The sequence below is a fragment of the Chiloscyllium punctatum genome, chromosome 1, assembly GCF_047496795.1.
Source record: "Chiloscyllium punctatum isolate Juve2018m chromosome 1, sChiPun1.3, whole genome shotgun sequence".
Classification (NCBI taxonomy): Eukaryota; Metazoa; Chordata; class Chondrichthyes; order Orectolobiformes; family Hemiscylliidae; genus Chiloscyllium; species Chiloscyllium punctatum.
In genome coordinates this window covers 28,206,667-28,232,152 of record NC_092739.1, presented here as the reverse complement: position 1 = coordinate 28,232,152, position 25,486 = coordinate 28,206,667, and the positions used below count along the sequence as shown (strand labels likewise).

Genomic DNA, 25,486 nt, shown 5'->3' with positions numbered 1-25,486 from the left:
CGAGATTCAGGCATTGCACCACATCAGGGAAAGGGAAAGTTAGCTGGACACTTTATCCCAGGATGCAGTCTCACACCAGTCCAATTCAGATTTGGTCTGTGATCAGGGACAGAAAGTATGAATGCAGGTGAAGCAGGTATGACGATGAAGGGGAATGCATTTGAAGAACCATGGCCTCAACAACTGTAACAGTTACAAAGTTCTTGTAAACTGTGGTGATAAGACTTCCTGTTAGGGGGGGAGGGGAGATGCCAATGAGCTGACCACAGCAACTTGGTACATGGGCCCATTCAAAAGAGGGGAAGAAATAGGAATGTTGTTGTGGCAGGGGACAATAATAATATAATTAGGGGACAGATAAGTTGTTATCAGCAGACATGAGTAGGAGTTCAGAAGGCTGTGTTGTCTGCTGGTGCCAGGGTTAAGGACATGTCCTCAACAGGAACTTTGAGAGGGAAAGGAGGAATCCAGTTGTTGTCATCCATGTTAGTTCCAATGACATTGGGACCATAGGAAAAGAGGTTCTGCTGAAAGAATTTAAACAATTAGGAGTTCAGTTAGAAAGCATAACTTCCAAGGTAATAATCTCAGGACTGCAATCTGAACCATGTGGAATCTAGCATTAAGTAAATAGTCAAGGGGTGGAATGTGTGGCTCAAAAATTGGTGGTGGGGTGGGGGGGGAATGGGTTTCAGTTCATGGGGCACTGGCACCAGTACTGGGCTGGAAGGGAACTATTTTGATGGGACCAGTCTTTTGGTAAATGGATTTACAAGGGCTGCAGAGAAGGACTTAAAATAATTGGAGGGGCAAGGGAAGTAAGGGTTTTGGAAAGGCTTACAAAACAAGAGGCTATGGCAGCATTATAGAGCAGAATTAGATATAACACCTAGGGCTAAATAGATCAAAAGATATGGGAGTAAAACAGGAACAGGCTATTAGGTGGGTGATCAGCCACGATCATAACTGAAACAGAGGCAAGTCCCATCATCACGTCACCCTTTATTTACTTGTGCACAGTACACTGGCTGTGGCCAGCCAGCTCGGAGTCAATCCCCGAACTAAGGAGATTCTGATCTCATGGTTATATATATTTTTTTTCAAAGTCAGTTATCTGGAGCTGGGGAGAATCTCATCTCCTGCTTTTTTTTTATTAAGGAAATTGTAATATTCAAGTTATATTTTTTTTCTACTACTGCCAAACAGCAGTAGTGGTTATTTCTCCCCAGCACCCATTTCATGTGTGTGTAGGTGTAGGACACCGAGTGCAGATCTCCTGGTTATATTGATCAGCCAAGGCTTATCCTGATGGCTCAGGTTAACAATCGCAATCAAGAACCTCAAAGTCAACTAAGTCCACCTGGTCCCAATCACTACAATAATGAATGGCAGAGCAGCTACGAAGGGTTGAATGACCTACTCTTGTTCCTATTTTCTGTGTTTCCATGTAAGTAGGCCATTCTGCCCATCAAGTCTGCTCCACCATTCAATGAGATAATGGCTTATTTGATAACCCTCAACTCCAATGTTAAGCCTTTTCACCATAACCCCCGATTCCCTTAATAATTAAAAATCTCCCTATCACAACCTAGAAAATACTTAATGACACAGCCTTAAAACTACAGCTCCTGGCCTCCTACTATTTAGTAAGCATTATCCTTCATAACTTTAAAGTCCTATTCCACAGACTGTATTCATGTAGCTATTCCAGTGGAGTGCTGAGAGAGTGCAGCACTATTGGTGGTGCCAGCTTTCACATGAGATGCTAGGCTGAGACCCTATTTGCCTTCTCATTATGAGAACAACATCCCATGGAACAGTTTCAAAGGACAGCAGTTCAGTTATTCCCAGTGACAAACAGATTATTTGCTGCTAACATTAGTGTTAATGGATCCTTACTGTGTGCAAATTTGCTATATTACAACAGTGACTACATTTTAAATGCGTGTATTTGCCTGTACAGCAATTTGGGATGTACTGAGATCAAGAAAAGCTCTGTAAAAATGTAAATTCTATTTTATGGGGAAAAAAAGTGTTTGGTAGGTTTTCCTTTAGTGGTCAGTACATTGACGATAGGAGTTGGGAGGTCATGTTGCAGCTGTACAGGACATTGGTTAGGCCACTTTTGGAATACTGCCTTCAACTCTGCTCTCCCTGCTATAGGAAGGATGTTGTGAAATTTGAAAGGATTCAGCAAAGGTTCACAAGCAAGTTGCTATGGTGGGAAGTTTTGAGCTATGGGGAGAGGCTGCATAGGCTGGGGCTGTTTTCACTGGATCGTCACAGGCTGAGGGGTGATCTTATAGAGGTTTATAAAATCATGAGGGGCATGGATAGGATAAATGGACAAGGTCTTTTCCCAAGGGATGAAAAAGTCCAAAACTAGAGGGCATAGGTTCAGGGGAAAGATTTAAAAGAGAGCTCTGGGGCAATTTTTTCATGCAGAGGGTGGTCCGTATATGGAATGAGCTGCCAGAGAAACTGGTAGAGAATGGTACAATTACAACATTTAAATGTATTGTGCCTGCTGCACAGTGGTGTGTTTTAACTTATATCTAGCAAAGAAACTGCAAGTCAACTCTTGATACTAATAAACAATAATATTTATTTATCTAACACAATTAATATTATAAACTAACACCCATCATTTTGAGCAGCCCGTCTGGCCATAAAAGGCATCTGGATGGGTTTATGAATTGGACATATTTACAGGGATATGGGCTAAATGCTGGCAAATGGAATTTATTTGGGATCCATTTATCTAGTCAGCAAGGACAAGTTGGACTAACGGGTCTGTTTCCGTGCTATACATCTGTATGACTATGTGGAAAACAGTCAAAATTTCCACCGCGATATTGATAGACATAAACATATGAAAATACCTACTTCCATGATACAGCTGTGGAACTAACTAAAATTAACAGCTGCTAGCTCTTAGTGAGGTGGAATTTATGTACTCTGTTCTTCAAAACGATCAATTTTGAGTAGAATAGTTACAAAGTTGTTCATTTGATAATTCCCTAAATCTAGTGAAATGTGATGCTTCAAAAAAATGTTTACTTATAATCAAAAGTAATGAAAAATGTGTAAGATCACATGTAAAATATTGGTAAATATGCCTTGTAGACTTCATGGAGGTTTTTAACATGCATTGTTTGTGAGTAATCTAACAAGCATAGTTTTAACATCAGTCCATTCAAATTTCCTAAAATAATCAAGTGGACAGCAGGTTCACTGAAATTTTGATGTTAGACAGTTGAATGCTTTGGAAATACATGAAAATATTTATTAATAGCACTTGTGACACATTAATGGTAAAAAAAATTCAATACTGCAATAGTCTTAACAAGCTAGTGCAATTAAAAAAAGCTGATACACAATATGCAATTTTAAAGCACCTATTGTTCATAATAAATGATCAGTTAAAAAGGTCACTGCAGTTTTAATTTGATTCAGTGTTATTCACTTTTTTGACAAATTCCATCCTTGGAACAACCTAACAGTTTATTCAGTGATTAATGGTTTATTTCTCAACATTCTTCCCATTCCTTCTCTGCATGTTAGTCATCCTCCTGTCCCTTTTCAATGAGCATTGGCAGTGGCGCATCGCAGTTCAAGTTACATTCATTCAAGCTATTTATTCTTGCACTCAAATAATTACTTACTTGTACCAATGTCATTAATTCATGACAAAGCTGGGAATTTGTGTTGCAGACATTTCGTCCCCTGTCTAGGTGACATCCTCAGCGCTTGGGAGCCTCCTGTGAAGCGCTTCTGTGATGTTTCCTCCGGCATTTATAGTGATTTGTATCTGCTGCTTCCAGTTGTCAGTTCCAGCTGTCCGCTGCAGTGGCCGGTATATTGGGTCCAGGTTGATATGCTTATTGATTGAATCTGTGGATGAGTGCCATGCCCCTAGGAATTCCCTGGCTGTTCTCTGTTTGGCTTGTCCTATAATAGTAGTGTTGTCCTAGTAGAATTCATGTTGCTTGTCATCTGCGTGTATGGCTACTAAGGATAGCTGGTCATGTCGTTTCGTGGCTAGTTGGTGTTCATGGATGTGGATCGTTAGCTGTCTTCCTGTTTGTCCTATGTAGTGTTTTGTGCAGTCCTTGCATGGGATTTTGTACACTACATTGGTTTTGCTCATGCTGGGTATCGGGTCCTTCGTCCTGGTGAGTTGTTGTCTGAGAGTGGCTGTTGGTTTGTGTGCTGTTATGAGTCCTAGTAGTCGCAGTAGTCTGGCTGTCAGTTCAGAATTGTTTTTGATGTATGGTAGCGTGGCTAGTCCTTTGGGTTGTGGCATGTCCTCATTCCATTGACAACCGGAAGCGGCAGATACAAATCACTATAAATGCCGGAGGAAACATCACAGAAGCACTTCACAGGAGGCTCCCAAGCACTGAGGATGTCACCTAGACAGGGGACGAAACGTCTGCAACACAAATTCCCAGCTCGGCGAACAGAACCACAACAACAAGCACCCGAGCTACAAATCTTCTCTCAAACTTTGAATTCATGACAAAATTTAGGAATATGGATTGTTTTATCTTTAATGTCCCTTTTAAGCAATGAAAATGGTTCCTTTTTTGAGTCTCTCTTCATAGGTCAAAATGTCCTCACTTTTCTCAGAATTCTCTCCATGATCTCAATATCATCTTGCATCAAGCCAGATGAACAGTATTGTAGACCAATAGTATTAAGTTGGCTTTTATCAACAACCCCAATAAAAAGAAACGTCAGGAGCCACTTGGTCACAAAATTGGACATTGGCTCTTGCACCAAAGACTAACTTGTTAACTTTGTCATCAACCACATCCTGCTATCCAGCCATGCCTCAGGAAAAATTAAACTTGTTACAATTGACCTCATACTTCTGTTTGAGTGGAGGTTGACTCATCTCCTCTCCTGCACTTCTATACTATTGGCCACCTCACCCGATCTGAGCTCACCTCATTCATGCCTTTTTTAACCTCACCAATTTTTTCAACAGACTGTCCACCTCTACTCTTTTACACCTTATCCATAATCCTGCAACCCACACACACAGTTTCACATCAAGAGGGGCTGCCTGACAACCTTATGGGTGTTGCTGGTCTGATCTCGCCAACTCCTATCTCAACCCAGCCACCAATCCCTTACCAAAAGATTGACTTTTAAAATTCTTATCCTTATGTTTAAACCCCTCCAAGATGATTTCCATCTTTCGTCTCTGTACTGTACCTTTTGCCTAATTTTTCCACTGCCCAGAACTTTTGTTTGAAATAATGTTTAAATTAATGCTGTCCTCTGGAATGATCAACCCATTGGAATAGCATCACAGATATATAAAAAACAGGTGCAAAATTAGGCAGTCTCTCAAAGGACCCATCACTGACTAATCAATGATTGGCAATGGATCCATACATCTTTGAAAAATAACAAAGCCAGCCAACAGTTTCAAATTAAAAGCTGACAACTTGGGAGCAGCCTTAAGCTTTAGCCGACAAAATGCAAAAAAACAACCAGTCATATAGGTTTTGTACTTTCAGCTCCAATTATATTGAATTTGTTTGAATGCGAAAAGAAAAAGTACATAAAAGTCCAAAGGGGATGGAGATAAAATTGGCACGGACATGATGATAGGAGTGCAGGGCATGCTCCCCTTTAAATGTTTGACATGAAAAATCATGTATTCTATTTAATTTTATATAGTTTTTTAAGAATACATAAGTTAGACACTTTTAACATTCAAAGAAAAGGCAGTGGAATTTGAATTTTCAACAGACTAATCAGCTCACCATTCATCTAAAAGTTACCTGAGACTTGTATGTTGCTCCCTTGCCTTGGTTATGGAGGTCTTTCCGGTTTCCGGCTGGGTTAGAGAAGCATGATGGGAAAGGAGTGATCCACTCACTCCCATCCCTGTGATCTCAGCACAGTGATACAAGCTTTAGTGGCCAGCCAATGGGAAGGCTGCCAATTAGCATCGGAAAGGACAGGGCTCCATATCCAATCTGTCATCTGGAATGGACATCAGAAAGGAGACAGGTTATTCCTTGAACTAGAAGGCTGTCATAGATACTGAATTAAATGAACCCAGCATTTTCATCTCCTCCTTATTTATGATGGCAACCTAAAATCCATGAATACTTTGAGTCTGATATTGTCCAAACTCTGCCAGCTTCAGCTGTTGTAAATAATACCCAAACCTTTTCCTGTCCAACTACCAGGAAATGGAACGGGGTGGCACGGTGGCTCAGTGGTTAGTACTGCTGCCTCACAGTACCAGGGTCCCAGGTTCAATTCCAACCTTGGGTGAATGTCTGTGTGGAGTTTGCACATTCTCCCTGTGTCTGTGTGGGTTTCCTCTGGTTTCCTCCCTCAGTCACAAAGATGTGCAGGTCAGGTGAACTGGCCATGCTAAATTGCCTATAGTGTTAGGTGCATTATTCAGAGGGAAATGGGTCTGGGTGGGTTACTCTTCAGAGGGTCGGTGTGGACTGGTTAGGTCGAAGAGCCTGTTTCCACACTGTAGGGACTCTAATCTAATCTAAAAATGAATGGGCAACAAAACATTGTTAAAGACCTAATTGGCTGCAATCTCAGTTTGTACAAATTGATTTTGCTCTTTTTCCAAAATGTCACTTAGCATTGCTAAAGATTAATATAGTTCAAAAGTGAGCCATTGATATTAGCAAAACCTCTTGCCATCTACCTTCTGAAGGTCCCATTAAAATGCATTTGCATGTTGGATTTCGTCTTATATCATCAGGGCAATTCACAACAATTCCAATGTAAGGAGAAGCCAACATTTATATTGTAAGAGGAGAGTAAGAGGAGAGTAGTGCTTGACTGGCAAGTGCACTCTGATTGGTGGAGCCATTTCCATAGAGAGAATGCATCAGTTAACAATGACTGACAGATAATTGGTAAGATTTGTTTCAGCTTCCAATTTCAGCATCTGCTTACCTTCCATGTTATCGTAAACTGGTGATAGGGTTAAGGTTTGGGTTAGCGTGTGATTACCAAACCATCACTATCATGCTGTATTTTTTGTAAGTGTGTGGACTGGGGAGACAAACCACCCTATTCTTGACCCAATCTCTACCTCTGACCTAATTCATCTCGGCATTGTTTGCCTTCCATTTGACTCACAGCAATTTTTGATATTGCTCAGGCTGCAATCCTGTCTGAGCTGGTACTTTGTTTCTAGTGTACTCTCATTTACGCTGGTACTATTCTCCCAGTTTCTGTTGCCTCTCTGCCCTGCTTCTTTGATAATTCTGCCATTATTCTTATTCCCTCACCACAAAGGGTTGCTTCAATGTCTTCTACCTGTTTCCCTTTCTATCTCAATATCACTGATTTCCTTCTTCCTGCAGTTGTGCACTTTTAGTCTATGCAGTGCACGTGCCTGTAAAAGGTTCTGCACATATACGAACATATGATTCAGAAATGGCAGGAGACTCTTTGGCCCCTCAAGCCTGCTCTGCTATTCAATAAGATCATGGCTGATCTGTTTAAGTGCTGAATTCCATGGTCCCTATAGACCTTTTTGTTCATTTTCCAAGCGAGAATTGATCTATCTCTGCCCTCACCATATTCCAAACTTATATAACTCTCTGAGAGAAAACAAATTCTCATCTCCTGTATTGCACCATATTGATCACTACTTTTAAAACAGTGCACACTAGTTCTGCACTCACCCACAACAGGAACCATCCTTTCTATATCCAAACTATCAACACAGCACATCGATCAAGTCACCTCTCACTGTTCTAAGTTCCAGTGAAAACAGGGCCAGACTTTCCAACTTTCTTCATAAGCCAACCTATTCATTCCATATAACAATCTGGTAAATCTCCTGAACCGGATCCAATTCATCGACGTCTTACCTTAAATAAGGAGACCAAATTTGCATACAGTACTCCAAATATGATCTCACCAAGGCTCTGTATGGTTGAAGCATAACATCCTTTTCTGTCCAATTCCCCTTCTAATAAAGAATAGCATTCAATTAGCATTCTTATTTACCTAGTGTACATGTATTTTGTGACTCATGTACTAGTGCAACTAGATCTCTCTGTACCACAGCATTCTGCAGGTGTTCTTCATTTAATTAGTAATCTGCAGTTTTATTCTTCCTGCCAAAGTGAACAATGTCACATTTCCCACATTACATTCTATCTCCAAATCTTTGCCTACTCACTCAAACTATCTACTGTCTATCTTCCATAATATGATAGTTGTGTGCTTGTGCAACCCTGCCTTATAGAAAAGTCATGCTTTAGAAACAGCACTTAAAGTGTAATTGCATTACAGCCAACACACATTTTAAAAGTTTGTGCTTTAGAAACAGTGTCCCCAATGTGTCAATCATGTTACAGCGAATGCGCATTAACGAAACGTGGGTTACAGTAGAATGATCTGGCCACCTATCTGCATCTTCCTTAGGTCTCCTTTACATGTATACTCCTACCTACCTTTCTGTCATCTGCAAATTTAGCTAACAAGGCTTTGCTCCCCTGATCTAAGTCATCAATTCAAATTGTAAAAAGCTGTGGGATTCCTGTAGGATTAAACTTGTATATTATGCCAATCAGAAACAGACCCAATATATAACAATTGACATCAGTTAGGAACATAGGAAGAAGACTAGATCTTTCAACCTTTCACACTTCTTTTGCTATTATCAAGTTCTATTAGTGCCATGATTCTCATGGGAACAGTGCTGGAGCCCAGGTCACGTTTAATTTTCCAACGTATGCTGAGCGGGCTTGTAAAACATTGTCAATTGGAATGTATGTAAATGATTTACATCTGTGTTTGCCAAAATACCGCTTGGAGACTACAATAAATAAGTAATACAAGTTGTGGAAGTAAACCTGCTGAGCAATAGGAAGTCAAAATATTCAACATTGTTGCAACACCAGTCAAAGCTGCTGAGTTTGTTAAGCAAAGAAAGCTTCCATTTGCTCATAAATTTGTGCCTGTGACCTTGAAGTTGTTAGAAGACATTTATTGCTCAAAGAAATATTTGCAATCATGTACTGTATCTACTGGTTTATTTATCCATAATAAGCATTGCTAAAGATTGTTTTAATTCATAGGTGAGCTTTCTGATATTAGGTAAATGTCTTGCTTTTTCTTATGAATGTACCATTGAAAGTCAATTTGAGTATTGCTGAAGACAAAATTATTTTGCCAAATCTTTTTGTTTTAACCATTAGGACAATTCATAACAATATCAATGTGAGGAGAAATCAAAGTTTATACCATATGAAAGGAGAGTTCTGATTGGCGGTAATTGCACTGTGATTGGTATAGAGATTGCTGTAGAGAGAATGCACCAGATAATGATGTTTGACAGTTAACTACCAAAATTTGTTGAAATTTTAAGCCTGGTATATTGAGTTTGAATGGTCATGGCATTGTCCAGAGTAAAGAACCAGCTGGGACCATATGATATGGTAGCGTTCACTCTGCAGTTTGAGAGGAGAAGATTGCATCAGATGAAATGGTATTATAACTGAGTAAAGATAACTATAAAGACATGAAGGAGGAGCTGGCCAGAGTTAATTGAAAAGAGAGCTTTACAATGAAGATGATGGAGCAGCAGGGTTTCTGGTGGTAAGTCGGGAGGCTCAGCAGAAACCTATCCCAAGGAAGGAAAAACAGAGAAGGGAAGTCAAGACAACTATGCCAAGGGAAGTCAACGACAGCATAACAACAAAGGAAAATAAAACATACAATATAGTGAAGATTACTCACAAGCCAGAAAATTTGGAAGCCAACAGAGGACAAATAAAAATGCAATTAGGGGTGAGGGTCAGCTATCTTGTATTATAAAAGAAGATTGCAAGAGTTTAGATAAAAAAAAGTTAAGAGAGAAGCAAGAGTAGACACTAGACTGCTGGAAAATTAGGCTGAAGAACTAGTAATGTGGAACAAAGAAATGACAGAGGAGTTGAATAGATACTTTGCAGAGTAGAAAACAACAGTATCATAGCAGAACTTCATAAGAATCAGGGCGCAGAGGTGAGTGCCATCATTAAGGGAAAGGTGCTGAGGAAGCTGAAAGCTCTGAAGGTGGATAAATCACCCAGACCAAATGGACTACACCCCAGGATTTTGAAACAGATAGCTGAGGAGATTGTGGAGGCATTTGTGGTGATCCTTCAGGAATCACTGAAATCAGGGACAGTCCTAGAGGACTGGAAAATGGCAAATGTGACACCCCTGTTTAAGAAAGGAGAGAAGCAGAATTGTAACATTATAGGCAGTTATCCTGACTTCAGTCTGAGATTTTAGAAACCATCATTAACACTGAGATTGTGAAGTACTTGGAGGCAAATGCTAAAATAGGGCTGATTAAGCAGAGCTTCATCAATTGTGCCTGACAAATCTGATAGAATTCTCCGAGGAGGTAATGAGCTAGTAAGACAAAGGAAAGCCAGTGGACTTGATCTTTATCGATCTCCAGAAAGTCTTTGACAAGGTGTTGCACGAGAGGCTGCAAAATAAGATAAGAGCCATTGGTGTTAGGGTCAAGGTACTGGCACGGATAGAAAATTGGCTGACTGGCAGAAGGCAGAGAGTGGGAATAAAGGTGTTTTATTCATGATGGCAGCCACTGACTAGAGGATGTCTCCAGGGGTTCGTGTTGGGACCACAACTAATCCTGATATGTATTACCTGAGGGCATTGTTAGTAAGTTTTGCAGATGACACAAAGATAGATGGATGGACAGTGCTTTTGAGCATGTGGGAGACTACAGAAGAACTTGGACAGACTACAAGAGTGAGCAAATAAGTGGCAGATGCAATACAGTGTGGGGATGTGTAAGGTTATGCATTTGCTAGGAAGAATAGAGGAATAAACTATTTCCTAAATGGCGTAAGGCTTTGAAAATCTGAAGCACAAAGAGACATAGGAGTCTTAGTTCAGGATTCTCTTGAGATTAAATACAGGTTAAGTTGGCAGTTAAGAAGGCAATTGCAGTGTTAGCATTTATTCAAAGAAGGCTAGAATACAAGAGCAGGGACATATTGCTGAGGCAGTATAGGGTTCTGGTCAGACCACATTTGCAATATTGTGAGCAGTTTTGGGCTTTGTAACTAAAGAAGGATGTTCTGGCATTGCAGGTGGCCCAAAGGAGAAAAATGAGTCTGGAGATAAAAGGCTTGTCTTGTGAGGAGTGGTTGAGGACTCAGGGTCTGTACTTAATGAAGTTTAGAAAGACGAGATGGGGACCTAAATGGAACTTACAGAATGCATAGACATCTGGATAGAGTGGGTGTGGGGGAAATGTTTCCATTAGTAAGAGAGACTAGAACCCTAGAATGTGTGCAATCATAATTTATGAACAAGCTAGCCCACTGAGCAAATTAATTTACAAACTATATAAAAAAATGGATTAAGAAGAGATATATTAACTTACCTTCACATCTTCCAGTTTCCTCAGGTTAGGCACCTTTAGAAGATTGGTGATGTCAGCTTTATAATGATTGAGTGATTTCTGTTGATAAGGTCCAGCAAAAAAATCATGACATGCCCTCTTACTATGTGTAAATTTTGTCCTTATTGCAATCGTCATGTGGATTAAAGGAGGATGATATAGCCCAGATCCATTCTTGCTGCGCATTACTTTGGCATCATGGCACTAGTGATGTAATTCACGGAGTCTGCCAGTTTCACTTGAAAATATATTTCTTTGTAAATATATGCGTGTGAGATCTGCTGTCATTCTATTGGCAAGTTACAAACAATAAAACATATTTTTGAACTTTTTGACAGAAACAGGAGCACAATACAGCATCAAACTTTCATAAGAAATATTTATATATGAAAAAATATTTCAGTATATCTAAATTATATTCTGAAACATCAAGAAATTAATTCACTTTATTTCACCTTGTAGCTTTATGACTGATATTTAATTTTGAGTCCTTACATTTTGATTCCCATCCAAGCCATGCTACTTCTTTACTGGGAATGTAAACTAATATGTTCTCACTTAGAGGACTCAAACTTAATGTACCCATACCTATATGTATTGCACAGTTAAGACCTAGACTCCACAGGATGCTTTCATGTAATTGTTTATTCCCAGAGTAAATAAAGTGATGTAAATTTCTTTTATAATTATGCTCAATTTATTACAAAACAGCTCTCTTCAAACATTATAATCAATAAATAAATGTTTTATTGAATGCATATGTTTTGAAAAGTTAAATAATGTTTAAAAAAATTGAACAAACTAAAATACAAAACATACTGTTGAGGCTCATTGTGACTCAAATTTAGAGGGTCAGTTGGTGCAATTGACTGGATTGCAATGCAGAATAATGCCAACAATGTGGGTTCAATTTCCACAATAGCTGACACGATTTGGAGATGCCGGTGTTGGACTGGGGTGTACAAAGTTAAAAATCACTCAACTCCAGGTTATAGTCCAACAGGTTTAATTGGAAGCACACTGGCTTTCGGAGCGACGCTCCTTCATCTATCACCTGATGAAGGAGTGGCGCTCTGAAAGCTAGTGTGCTTCCAATTAAACCTGTTGGACTATAACCTGGTGTTGTGTGATTTTTAACACAATAGCTGAGGTTACCATGAATAGCTCTCCTCTCAACCTCTGCGCTTGCCTGAGATGTGGTGACCCTGAGGTCAATAACACTACAGTTATTTCTTTCTCTCTCTTAAATGAGAGAACAACCCAAAGGTCTACTAAGACTATAGTGACTTCACCTTTACAAGTAATTCTTCATCATTTCTGAAGATGGTGGGCCAGATTCTGTGGTTGTGAAGGCCGAATGTGACCCTTATCACTGTCCCACAACAATCTAAAGCTGCAAGTAACATTAATTGATTTAAGGTTAGGTTGCTATCTTTTTCTGGGGAGGAAAGCCCATCTGAGAGACCCGCCAACCAATTGGATGACTGACAGCAAAGTCCCAAAAAGCAACAGTGAGGAGTGATAGTCACTGCTGGGAACTGCAGAGCATCTCACCATGCTAAATGTAGTCCAAGATCTGGGATCTCAGCAAGAAAAGGGTCTGGTTTAGGAGGCTATGGAGCCTGGGTTCATCCAAAAGCCAGGGCAGACTTCTAGTGGTCTATTGTGCTTTGAATGGATAAAATGGATTCACAAATGGGGTCACTCCAGTTTTGCCCAACAATATTTCCCATGGCTAAAGATGTTGGGTTTTCTGTTGGACCTTAACCACTGTGGGTATAATACATGCAGTGGTGGAATAAAGCCCTGCAGTTAACATTAATTGGCCACTGAAGGGTCTCAGTACACCCATGGGCAAGCGAATACCCAAGATCCCTCCTACAGAATCTCAGAGAGGCCAAGAATAGGTGGTAGTGAGGCCAACCAATGAGTCCTACTTTCCCTGTCACCTCCAAACACACTGGCAATGTAACATGCAAATCATTGCTGGTTTGTACTTGGCTTAGCATGTCCACTTCATATCATTAGTTGTCTCTTTTTGGTGCATATATTCAGCTCATAGATTCAGAGCATGAACCAACATGTTCAGAGATGAGAGGGAAGGGGATAGAGGAAATTGGCTTGTTATCTCAGCCTTGTGATAACTATTTAAAGTTCAATACCTTGGAAGATGCTGAATCTGGAAAAGTAAATTACTCTTCTAAAGAGAAAAGCTGTCCACACAATTCTAATTGCTCCATTCTTTAGATGCAATGCCAACCCTCATTTTAAGTCATGCTAACACATGGTGGTTACACAGTACTGGACAACTGAAGCCCATTTGGCCTACTGTTTCAACTGTGCAGAGAATTCTTAAACAGGAGATGCTGTTATTAATATAAAATATCAACTTTTTTTTTACAAATATTAATACAATCAAAAGGTAATTTTTTCTGGATCTGTTGTTTTCTGGAACTATGTTGTTAGTCCATATTATTGTAAGTAGCAAGTTTTTATAAATTAAAGTCTATCTAACCTGTAGCACTGACCCAGCTATTATAGCAATGAGGGTCAAGAAAACTGGAGGACAATTTATCTCAGACTGATATCACACATCTCTTAGGAGCATTTTAGAATGCTGCTTATGTGGATTTCTAGTGACCTGCCCGCCTCCTTCACTGAAGAATGATGCAGGGCAACCTAATAAGGGGAAAAATACATATCAAGTAGAGCTTAAAAAAAGCAAAATGGAAAAAGTAAAGATATATGTCTGTAAATGTTTTTATAAATCATTGAAGATAAACTATCCTACTAAGCCTAAGCAATAATTCTATCCCAACTATTGGGTCTGCTCAAGATCAATGGGAGTTTGCCAAAGAACCTATTAACTTGGGCCTCTCACTCCCTTCTTTTACTGGCTTCTTTGTGCCAGCCTCCAGCTTTATCTCCCCAATATCTTACCCTAATTTTCAAATTGCCATTTATTCATCAACTATATTCATTCAGCTGTTTGCAGTCCTTTCACCCTTATTACTTTGATCAATGTGTTTCCATTCTGAATCACAAGCTTGACATTGCTTATTACTGTGACCATATGTGTATATTGGAACAATATAGCTAGTTCTGTCATTCTACATGCACCAAGATAGCACATTTGGCTTAAATCTTAAAAATTATTATCATTAATTACCCTATAATATAAACAGTCACATATTTTAGGGATACATGTCCTTAGAGCTGTTTTAATGAGGTCAATTTCTGGAGGTTTATTTATTTAAAAGTATCACCATCAGTTCCAGCAGTTTAAGAAAAAGGTAAGCCGTAAATGCTGGCAATCTCCATTTAAAAATGTTAAAGATGTTAGGAAGACCCAGCAAGTCAGTCAGCATGGGAAAGAATAGGTTAGAAAGTTTTGGGTTTATATCTTTCATCAGAGCATATCCACTCTCATAAATCTTCATCATCTCCTCATAAATGGTGACTGAACTGTTGTACTTTTCATGCACTTGTCATTTTAACCCAAGCTATACACTAATATTGGGCATGATGTGTTTCATGTGACTGAGGAAAGAGCCCTATTTGACCCCTAATCCTCTCTGAGTGAGCCTGACAAAGGTGTAAGAAGGAAAAGGAATGTATTGTCCCTTCCCCTGTAGAAGCAGACTTCAGACAACAGAATGAATCTTGATTGCAATGTCCCAAATTATCAAAAAGGTGCTGATACTCACTGGCCTGTATATGCCAATTGTCCAGTTTGATGATACCAGAGGGGCATGACTCCATGTGAAAATGAGACCTCAGGCATGAGCCATCAAAAAGAGCTGAAAGACTTGCATTTATTTAGTGACTTTTACAACATCATATGGTAGCAATGCAATTTTTTGTCATATGATTGCAACTGAAGCAGCAAACATGACATTTAATGGCATAAAACTAGGTCTGACAAACAGTAATGGAATAATGACCAGATAATCTGTTTTAAGGTATGAGGATTGATGAGTAAAAATTACTTTTGACACCATGGTCTTTTTTGAAATTGTACCTTGGGATCTAATAGAGATGTACATCTAAGTAACCAGATAGACTGGGTGTTTTGGAACATCTCATCTGAAAGCCTGCAACTTCAATAATGCAGCATTTTCTTAATGTCAACTAAATTTCCCAAGAGTGGAAATCAAACAATTAATTTCCTGCCCCAATGTGATAATTTCAGCCAGACCACAGTTGGTAGCATCATTTTCGAGAGGAGAAATAATAAAGGAACAATCAAGATGAGGAACTGAACTACTATTTTTCCAACCAACTTAGTACCTGTTCATGGAAAATAAGACTGCATGTAATGTTAACCTTTGTCAGTTGATGTTACCATAAAAGATGATGGATTGCAATTTATGGTTGTAATCCCCCTTCCCCTCCCCCATGATGAAATGTAGGTTTCAAACTGAATGACATTTATAATGTGTGCTCTGAATCAACAACATGCTGAGAGAAACAAGGTGGGAGTGGGAGCTCCTCTACAGTAAATATGAGGTCCTACTCTTGACATTGGCCAGCAGCTCTCACAGTCTCAGTAACAGCAAGGCATAATTGTGTTTGCAAGGGGTTCCATGAAGACCACACATTGTGTCTAGATCAAGGTAAGGCCCAGGTAAGGGATCATACCAAAGGCAGGGAACATGAGTGGTTTGATGGGGTTTTTTGAGGCCAGCTGAAGGTGGATAAAGATGGGGGGGGTTAACATCTTGAGGTGCTTATGCTCATGTTGTGCACAGAACACCCTTTGAATGATTTATCCTCATTCCATCCTCAGGGGGATGGGATCCGGACTTGTAGTCCAGCAAGTAAGCTAGCTGTGTGTCAGGATGTCCAAGACTGGAGGGAGGCTGTGGAGAAGGTAGCACTGACAGGGACTACTTGCGGACACAGAGATGGGCTCAAGTGCGTATACTTCAATGCAAGGAGTATCAGAAATAAGGTGGGTGAACTTAAGGCGTGGATCGGTACCTGGGACTACGATGTTGTGGCCATCACGGAAACATGGATAGATGAGGGACAGGAATGGCTGTTGGAGGTTCCTGGTTACAGATGTTTCAGTAAGATTAGGGAGGGTGGTAAAAAAGGAGGGGGGGTGGCATTGCTAATTAGAAATGGTATAACGGCTGCAGAAAGGAAGTTTGAGGGGGATCTGCCTCTGGAGGTAGTATGGGCTGAAGTCAGAAATAGGAAAGGTGCAGTCACCTTGTTGGGTGTTTATTATAGGCCCCCCAATAGCAGCAGAGATGTGGAGAAACAGATTGGGAAACAGATTTTGGAAAAGTGCAGAAGCCACAGGGTCGTAGTCATGGGCGACTTCAACTTCCCAAATATTGATTGGAAGCTCTTTAGATCAAGTAGATTGGATGGGGTGGTGTTTGTGCAGTGTGTCCAGGAAGCTTTTCTAACGCAGTATGTAGATTGTCCAACCAGAGGGGAGGCCATATTGGATTTGGTACTCGGTAATGAACCGGGACAAGTGGTGGGCTTGTTAGTGGGTGAACATTTTGGTGATGGTGACCACAATTCTGTGACTTTCACCTTGGTTATGGAGAGAGATAGGTGCGCACAACAAGGAAGTTTTTACAATTGGGGGAAGGGAAATTACGATGCTGTAAGACAGGATTTGAGGAGCATACATTGGGAGCATAGGCTGTCAGGGAAGGATGTGGTGGAAATGTGGAACTTTTTCAAGGAGCAGATACGACGTGTCCTTGATATGTATGTACCGATCAGGCAGGAAAGAAATGGTCATGTGAGGGAGCCTTGGTTGACGAGGGAGGTTGAATGTCTAGTAAAGAGGAAGAAGGAGGCTTACATAAGGTTGAGGAAACAGGGTTCAGACAGAGCAGTGGAGGGATACAGGATAGCCAGAAGGGACCTGAAGAAAGGGATTGGGAGAGCTAAGAGAGGGCATGAAAAATCCTTGGCGGATAGGATCAAGGATAACCCCAAGGCATTCTATGCGTATGTGAGAAACCTGAGAATGACGAGAACGAGGGTAGGTCCGATCAAGGACAGTGGTGGGAGACTGTGTATTGAGTCGGAAGAGATAGGAGAGGTCTTGAACAAGTACTTCTCTTCAGTATTTACGAACGAGAGGGACCGTATTGTTGAAGAGGAGAGTGTGAAACGGACTGATAAGCTAGAAGAGATACCTGTTAGGAAGGAAGATGTGTTGGACATTTTGAACAACTTGAGGATAGACAAGTCCCCCGGGCCTGACGGGATATATCCTAGGATTATGTGGGAAGCAAGAGAGGAAATTGCAGTACCGTTGGCAATGATCTTCTCGTCTTCACTGGCAACGGGGGTGGTACCAGGGGACTGGAGAGTAGCGAATGTTGTGCCCCTGTTCAAAAAAGGGAATAGGGATAACCCCGGGAATTACAGGCCAGTTAGTCTTACTTCTGTGGTAGGCAAAGTAATGGAAAGGGTACTGAGGGATAGGATTTACGAGTATCTGGAAAGACACTGCTTGATTAGGGACAGCCAGCATGGATTTGTGAAGGGTAGGTCTTGCCTTACAAGTCTTATTGAATTCTTCGAGGAGGTGACCAAGCATGTGGATGAGGGTAGAGCAGTGGATGTAGTGTACATGGATTTTAGTAAGGCATTTGATAAGGTTCCCCATGGTAGGCTTATGCGGAAAGTCAGGAGGCATGGGATAGAGGGAAATTTGGCCAATTGGATAGAAAACTGGCTAACTGGTCGAAGTCAGAGAGTGGTGGTAGATGGTAAATATTCAGCCTGGAGCCCAGTTACAAGTGGAGTTCCACAGGGATCAGTTCTGGGTCCTCTGCTGTTTGTAATTTTTATTAATGACTTAGATGAGGGAGTCGAAGGGTGGGTCAGTAAATTTGCAGATGATACAAAGATAGGTGGAGTTGTGGACAGTGAGGAGGGCTGTTGTCGGCTGCAGAGGGACTTAGATATGATGCAGAGCTGGGCTGAGGAGTGGCAGATGGAGTTCAACCCTGCCAAGTGTGAGGTTGTCCATTTTGGAAGAACAAATAAGAATGTGGAATACAGGGTTAATGGTAGGGTTCTTGGTCAGGTGGAGGAACAGAGGGATCTTGGGGTCTATGTACATAGATCTTTAAGGTTGCCACTCAGGTGGATAGAGTTTGTAAGAAGGCCTATGGAGTATTATCGTTCATTAGCAGAGGGATTGAATTCAAGAGTCGTGAAGTGATGTTGCAGCTGTACAGGACTTTGGTTAGGCCACAGTTGGAGTACTGTGTGCAGTTCTGGTCGCCTCACTTTAGGAAAGATGTGGAAGCTTTGGAGAGGGTGCAGAGAAGATTTACCAGGATGTTGCCTGGAATGGAGAGTAGGTCGTACGAAGATAGGTTGAGAGTTCTCGGCATTTTCTCTTTGGAACGGCGAAGGATGAGGGGTGACTTGATAGATGTTTATAAGATGATCAGAGGAATAGATAGAGTAGACAGTCAGAAACTTTTTCCCCGGGTACAACAGAGTGTTACAAGGGGTCATAAATTTAAGGTGAAGGGTGGAAGGTATAGGGGAGATGTCAGGGGTGGGTTCTTTACCCAGAGAGTGGTGGGGGCATGGAATGCGCTGCCCGTGGGAGTGGTAGAGTCAGAATCATTGGCGACCTTTAAGCGGCATTTGGATAGGTACATGGATGGGTGCTTAATCTAGGATAGAAGTTCGGCACAACATCTTGGGCCGAAGGGCCTGTTCTGTGCTGTATTGTTCTATGTTCTATGTTCTATGTTCTTTTACCTCCTGCTTCTTCAACAATGAAATTAAAAGAATGGAGTTCTGATGACTGTCCATGTTCCACAGCCCAGTGTTCTACATTTTTAAAAAATTTAACCTTTTGTTATTGTGGCTCTTTTCACCGAGCTGGGAATTTGTGTTGCAGTCGTTTCGTCCCCTGTCTAGGTGACATCCTCAGTGCTTGGGAGCCTCCTGTGAAGCACTTCTGTGATGTTTCCTCCGGCATTTATAGTGATTTGTATCTGCTGCTTCCGGTTGTCAGTTCCAGCTGTCCACTGCAGTGGCCGATATATTGGGTCCAGGTCGGTGTGCTTATTGATTGAATCTGTGGATGAGTGCTATGCCTCTAGGAATTCCCTGGCTGTTCTCTGTTTGGCTTGTCCTATAATAGCTGAAAATGTGTTGCTGGAAAAGCGCAGCAGGTCAGGCAGCATCCAAGGAACAGGCGAATCGACGTTTCGGGTATCAGCCCTTCTTCAGGAATTCAGGCTGATGCCCGAAACATCGATTCTCCTGTTCCTTGGATGCTGCCTGACCTGCTGCGCTTTTCCAGCAACACATTTTCAGCTCTGATCTCCAGCATCTGCAGTCCTCACTTTCTCCTTGTCCTATAATAGTAGTGTTGTCCCAGTCAAACTCATGTTGCTTGTCATCTGAGTGTGTGACTATTAAGGATAGCTGGTCATGTCGTTTCGTGGCTAGTTGGTGTTCATGGATGCGGACCACTAGCTGTCTTCCTGTTTGTCCTATGTAGTGTTTTGTGCAGTCCTTGCATGGGATTTTGTACACTACATTGGTTTTGCTCATGCTGGGTATTGGGTCTTTCGTCCTGGTGAGTTGTTGTCTGAGAGTGGCTGTTGGTTTGTGTGCTGTTATGAGTCCTAGTGGTCGCAGTAGTCTGGCTGTCAGTTCAGAAATGTTTTTGATGTATGGTAGCGTGGCTAGTCCTTTGGGTTGTGGCATGTCCTCATTCCATTGTCTTTCCCTTAGGCATCTGTTGATGAAAATGCAGGGGTATCCGTTTTTTGCAGTTCTGATGCACTGCAGTGTGTTGTGGCCCTTTTGAACAGTGTCTTGATGCAACTTCTTTTGTGTGTGTGTTGGGGTGGTTGCTTTCACAGTTCAGAACTTGGTCTGTGTGTGTGGCTTTCCTGTATACCTTTGTGGTGAATTCTCCGTTTGGTGTTCTCTGTACCATCACTTCTAGGAATGGGAGTTGGTTGTCCTTTTCTTCCTCTAGTGAATCGGATTCCTGTGAGTGTGGCGTTGATGATCCAGTGTGTGTTCTCTATTTCTGTGTTTTTAATGATTACAAAGGTATCATCTACATATCTGACCCAGAGTTTGGGTTGAATTTGCGGTAAGACTGTTTGTTCTAACCTTTGCATTACCGCTTCTGCTATGAGTCCAGAGATGGGTGAGCCCATGGGTGTGCCGTTGAGATAGGAGTTGGCGAGATCAGACCAGCAACACCCATAAGGTTGTCAGGCAGCCCCTCTTGATGTGAAACTGTGTATGTGGGTTGCAGGATTATGGATAAGGTGTAAAAGATTAGAGGTGGACAATCTGTTAAAAAATTTGGTGAGGTTGAAAAAGGCATGAATGAGGTGAGCTCAGATAGGGTGAGGTGGCCAATAGTATAGAAGTGCAAGTGGACTGCCTTTGTGTGGGAGAGGAGATGAGTCGAGTCAGAAGTTCAACCTCCACTCTACAAACCACTATAAATGCCGGAGGAAACAACACAGAAGCGCTTCACAGGAGGCTCCCAAGCACTGAGGATGTCACCTAGACAGGGGATGAAATGTCTGCAACACAAATTCCCAGCTCAGCGAACAGAACCACAACAACGAGCACCCGAGCTACAAACCTTCTCCTAAGCTTTGAACCTTTGTTTATAATCAACGTGTTCAGATATGTGATTATACCCCTCTGGAGGAGGTGGGACTTGAACCCAAGCATCCTGGTCCAGGGGTAGGAATACTACCACTGCACTACATGAGTCCTAGCCTAGTGCGCTATAGCAGCAAAGCCAGTTTAATGGAAATACATTGCTAATAGTCCTAACAGAGAACTGCTAATAGTTGCCTAACACACTGCAGGATTTGTTGGGAAGGCAGTGGACTAGCCAAATAACATATTTTACATGGTCCCTGCTGTAAACCTGCTCCCTGGAGGATTGTAAAATCCAACTCAATTATATTATTTCTGATAATATTCTCTACCTTCCTGCATATGATTTTCAACAAAGTTGTTACGATTTTCACCCACCTTCTACTCCCTCATATTTTAAGGCCGTGGAAATAAATTAAGGGCCTTAACTGGACAATAATTATAAGACTGTCAAACAGGCCTAAGGGTGGATGGGCTAATGGCTGCCTTACTCATTATCTGTACAATAGGAAATCAGCCAGGGATAGACAGATAGGCAATGGCTGGGTACCTGTCACATTTTACATCTGCACCCCCTTCTACATTCTCCCTCCGCTCTCCCCTCCCTCCCCCAACTAAATGAAAATCTGTCATGTGGAGAGCTGCAAAATATGGCCCAATTATACCAATTCTGGCTGATCTTGTTAAATGAGTTAAGCAGAGAAAGGTCTTGCATAGCTGCAGTGCAAGTATTTGGACGAGGCAGCAGACCAAGTCACATGATTAAGAGCTCCTAAGATGCATTATGCGGACGGCATTTGGCACTTATCATTGTGAGATTTCGCTTCAAGGCTAATGTTGTACCGTCCAAAAAAGTGAATTAAAACAGAATTGAGGAGAGCAAACACAAATGTCTGTCTTGCATAGGAAGTTACTGAAGGTTTTGACAGGACTCTTGGAAGGAAATTAGTCTGCATAATCTGTTTATAATTAAAGTAGCCTCTGTTTTCCAATACCAAAATTTAATCCATATTTTATTACCAAAGCTACGTGTCTATCATTTACGAACTACACTCATGTATGAATAGAGTATAATTGTATTAATAAATTGAATTAAGCTTTTTTTTCCACAGTCTTAATCCAGCAGCAGATCATTCCTCACATCCTGGGCATCTCCCTCCAGAATATTCATTCACTGTGGAGCAAGGTTCCCCTTACTTAACTGTGAGTTTATTTTGGATGATTGAATTAATGTAGTTGCTTTGATGGAAACATGACTCAAGGTTAAAACAAAACATCATTGTCTGGCTATACCTTCACCACTTGTCTAACTGAAATTACCATTTGTAGTGTTATTGTGGCTCTTACCAAAAAATCACACCTTGGCATGGCTTCTATTCCCTTTGACTTTCTCCAGTAACCAGAAGGTAATATTAAAATGGGGGAGAAAAACAAGGCACACAAGTAATTGCAGGAGATAGAGTACTTGTGTAAGAAACAGTTAGGTTTCAAGTAATGTCAGACTTAGAGAGAAAACACCAAGTTCTAAATTAGGTTTACTGTGCTTGTATGTGAATGCAGAGAGTTTGGTAAATAATATTAGTTGTGAAAATATAATGTTGTGGTGGTAATAGAGTTCTGACTCAAACATGGTATGACTGGAACTAAATATTCCTGGATTTAAGTTGTTTGTGAACGATGGGCAAGGAAAATTGGAGGTAGGCGGTAGTATTTATTAACAAAAATACCACAGTGCCAGATAGTTGATATCCGAAAGGGGTTAGGGACTAAATCTACTTTATTAGAAGCAAGAAGCAATGTAGGTGATATTAAATTACTATGGGTCACCAACTAGTGGGAAGGATAAAAAGAAACAATTTTGCAAAGAAATTACAGAAAGGTGTAAAAGCTGGACATAAGAAAAACAGAGTCAAGAAAAAAATGGATAAACAAGATACATTGTAGAACAGAACATGTGTTGCAACTTTAGATGAGTTATATTTTTTCAGTTTGAAAGGCAGATAACGAGGTCATAGAGAAGTTGAATAAAACCAAGAAACATAGATGCTAGCAATCTGAAAGTAAAACAGTGACCTTTCATCAGAATTGGACTCAAAAAGTTAACTATGCTTTCTTTCCACAATGGTGCTAGACCTGCTGCATTTCTCCAGCAATTTCTTTTTGTTTTGTCATAGAGAAGTTGAGTCTGGGTAACAAAATTGTAAATAAAAGTTTCAATTCTGGTGGATCAAACTGGCAGAAAAGAAAGGTAAAATTCAGCTATGCATAAACTAAGAAAATGTTATATTGAGAAAGTGAGGATGTTCTGCAATTGCTGGAATTATGTTGTTTGGCAGATAACTTTTTTTTGCAGGTAGAATTTTTAAAAATCTTATAAGTTCAAAATTAATGTTCCTTGATTGTGAAATTCAAGTTAAAAGAGCTAGCATGAGATAATGCTATGGAAATTCTGAGTTCAGAAAATGTTGCTCAGAACAATGCCGACCACGTCAAAGATATCCCATGTGGCACAACCTGACTGGCAAAGCACACAGACATGTTCAGAAATAAGCAGAGTGAGCTGACCATGATGTTTAGCAGCATCTAATTATGTCTGACACACAATCTACCATTTGGATCATGCAAGTCTAATTGAGCCCTTTCATAATCACTGCCCAGTGAATATATCTTAAGTTGCACGAGAGACCGTTCATTGCAATTAGTTAAAGGACCAACCATCCGACTTGTTGAAATTAGGCTGTGTACTGAGTTTTGCAATCTTATAACTGTTTTGATCATTTTTAGATGTACAAGTTGGGGCATTTTTAAAAATAGCTAATCACTGAGAGGTGACATTGCATATTGTAAGCAGATGCATACATCCCTCATTACTGCACCTATTGTAGTAAATATCTATGGAGTTGATAAATTATGAGGGACAAGCAGTTACTAAATGGATAATCTTACAAAATGACTGGCATATTAAGGAATAAAGCAGGCGACAGTAGGAAGTGATATAGGGGAAGTAAGAAACCTCTTGAAAAGACAACCAAGAATTGGGAAGAGGCTGCTCAGTCAATCTAAGATTAAACATGAACTGTTTATCATTAAGAAGTCAATTAGAGTTCAGGAAGTCTCTGATCATTTAAGACACTAGTGTCTTTTATGATGTAAATTGTGGGATTTGTGTCTACATTTCCTAGTGGAGGTTTGGGTTTCTAGTCTTTGAGTTAGAAACCAATAGGCTTTCTATGTGTATCAAGTTAATAATTAATTGTACTCATTTCTGCACTCATTTTGTTTCAAAGGTAGTTTTTGAAGCCTGACTTTAGAATGAATGGGTTTTCTGCTCGACTAATGGACTTCTGTTCCCATATATTGTTTTACAACCAGCGTGGTAAATAGGAGGGTTTCAGGGTTTGTTGGAGAGTTGTGGAACTTATTACTTAAGCATAAGGGAAACACCTATAGCTGAGAGAGAGACTTTTAGTTGCACTTTTGACTTTGAGTAAATCAATCGTGGAAAGTACATAGAATAGAATGGCTGTATAGAGTAGAGCACCTGAGAAGTCTAATATATATATTACCAAGAGTGAAGTGTTAGTCCCATCCAGGAGTGTGTGGATAAAATCCTGTCGAGGTTAATTAAAGCTGATTACATTTAAATATATGTATAACAGCTCTGGAAAGAAGCTATTTGTAGTCTTAGTTTAAACTCAAAATCACAAGTGACTTAAACTGACTGAGGGTGCTAGATACAGGGACTCTGCATGTGTTTTATAAATAATGTTTTGAGTACTATAAAAAGCTGCTTTCTTTCTTCACAATATATATAAAGGAGTGTTTTGGAATTAATTGAATTACACATTTATTTTGTGTTTAAAAATCTTTGAATTTATATTAGTGAAGTAGGTAGTTTGATCATGCAATTTTATCTTCATTTCTCATGAATAAATTTCTGTCTTATTTGTGAAACAAAATCTGCAGCACTTTGCACTTATAATTCAGCAAGAGACCACTTTGTTAAAACCAAGACAAATCACAAAATGATCTATCAAGCCAGTTTCCTGTTTAGGATCTGACTTGTCCAGTAATAGCATCAGCTGGGATGTGTAAGATGGGTGAGATACTAAATTAGTGTTTCGCGTCAGTGTTTACTGTGGAGGAGGACATGGAAGCTAAAGAACTTAGGGAAATAAATAGCAATATCTTGAAAAATGTTCATATTACAGAGGAATAGGTACTGGATGTCTTAAAATGCATGAACGTGAATGAATTCCCAGAATCTGATCAGGTGTACCCCAGAAATTTGTGGGAAGCTTGGAAGCTGGGGACCTTGCTGAGATATTTGCATCATCAATAGCCATGGGTATGGTGCCAGAAGACTAGAGGTTGGCCAACATGGTGCCATTATTTAGG

General features: G+C 40.5%; 1 long non-coding RNA gene across 1 annotated transcript in view; it reads right to left on the bottom strand.

Annotated features, from left to right (window-relative positions):
• The window catches only part of LOC140482167 (uncharacterized), a 38,290-nt gene extending 26,635 nt beyond the window's left edge, over positions 1 to 11,655 (bottom strand). The window contains exons 1-3 of the long non-coding RNA XR_011961678.1: positions 11,423 to 11,655; positions 7,878 to 7,978; positions 5,799 to 6,003 (exon numbers count right to left, since the gene is read on the bottom strand). This is a non-coding gene — a long non-coding RNA (uncharacterized lncRNA). The remainder of the gene's footprint in view (positions 1 to 5,798; positions 6,004 to 7,877; positions 7,979 to 11,422) is intronic.
• Between the last annotated feature and the right edge of the window lie 13,831 nt (positions 11,656 to 25,486).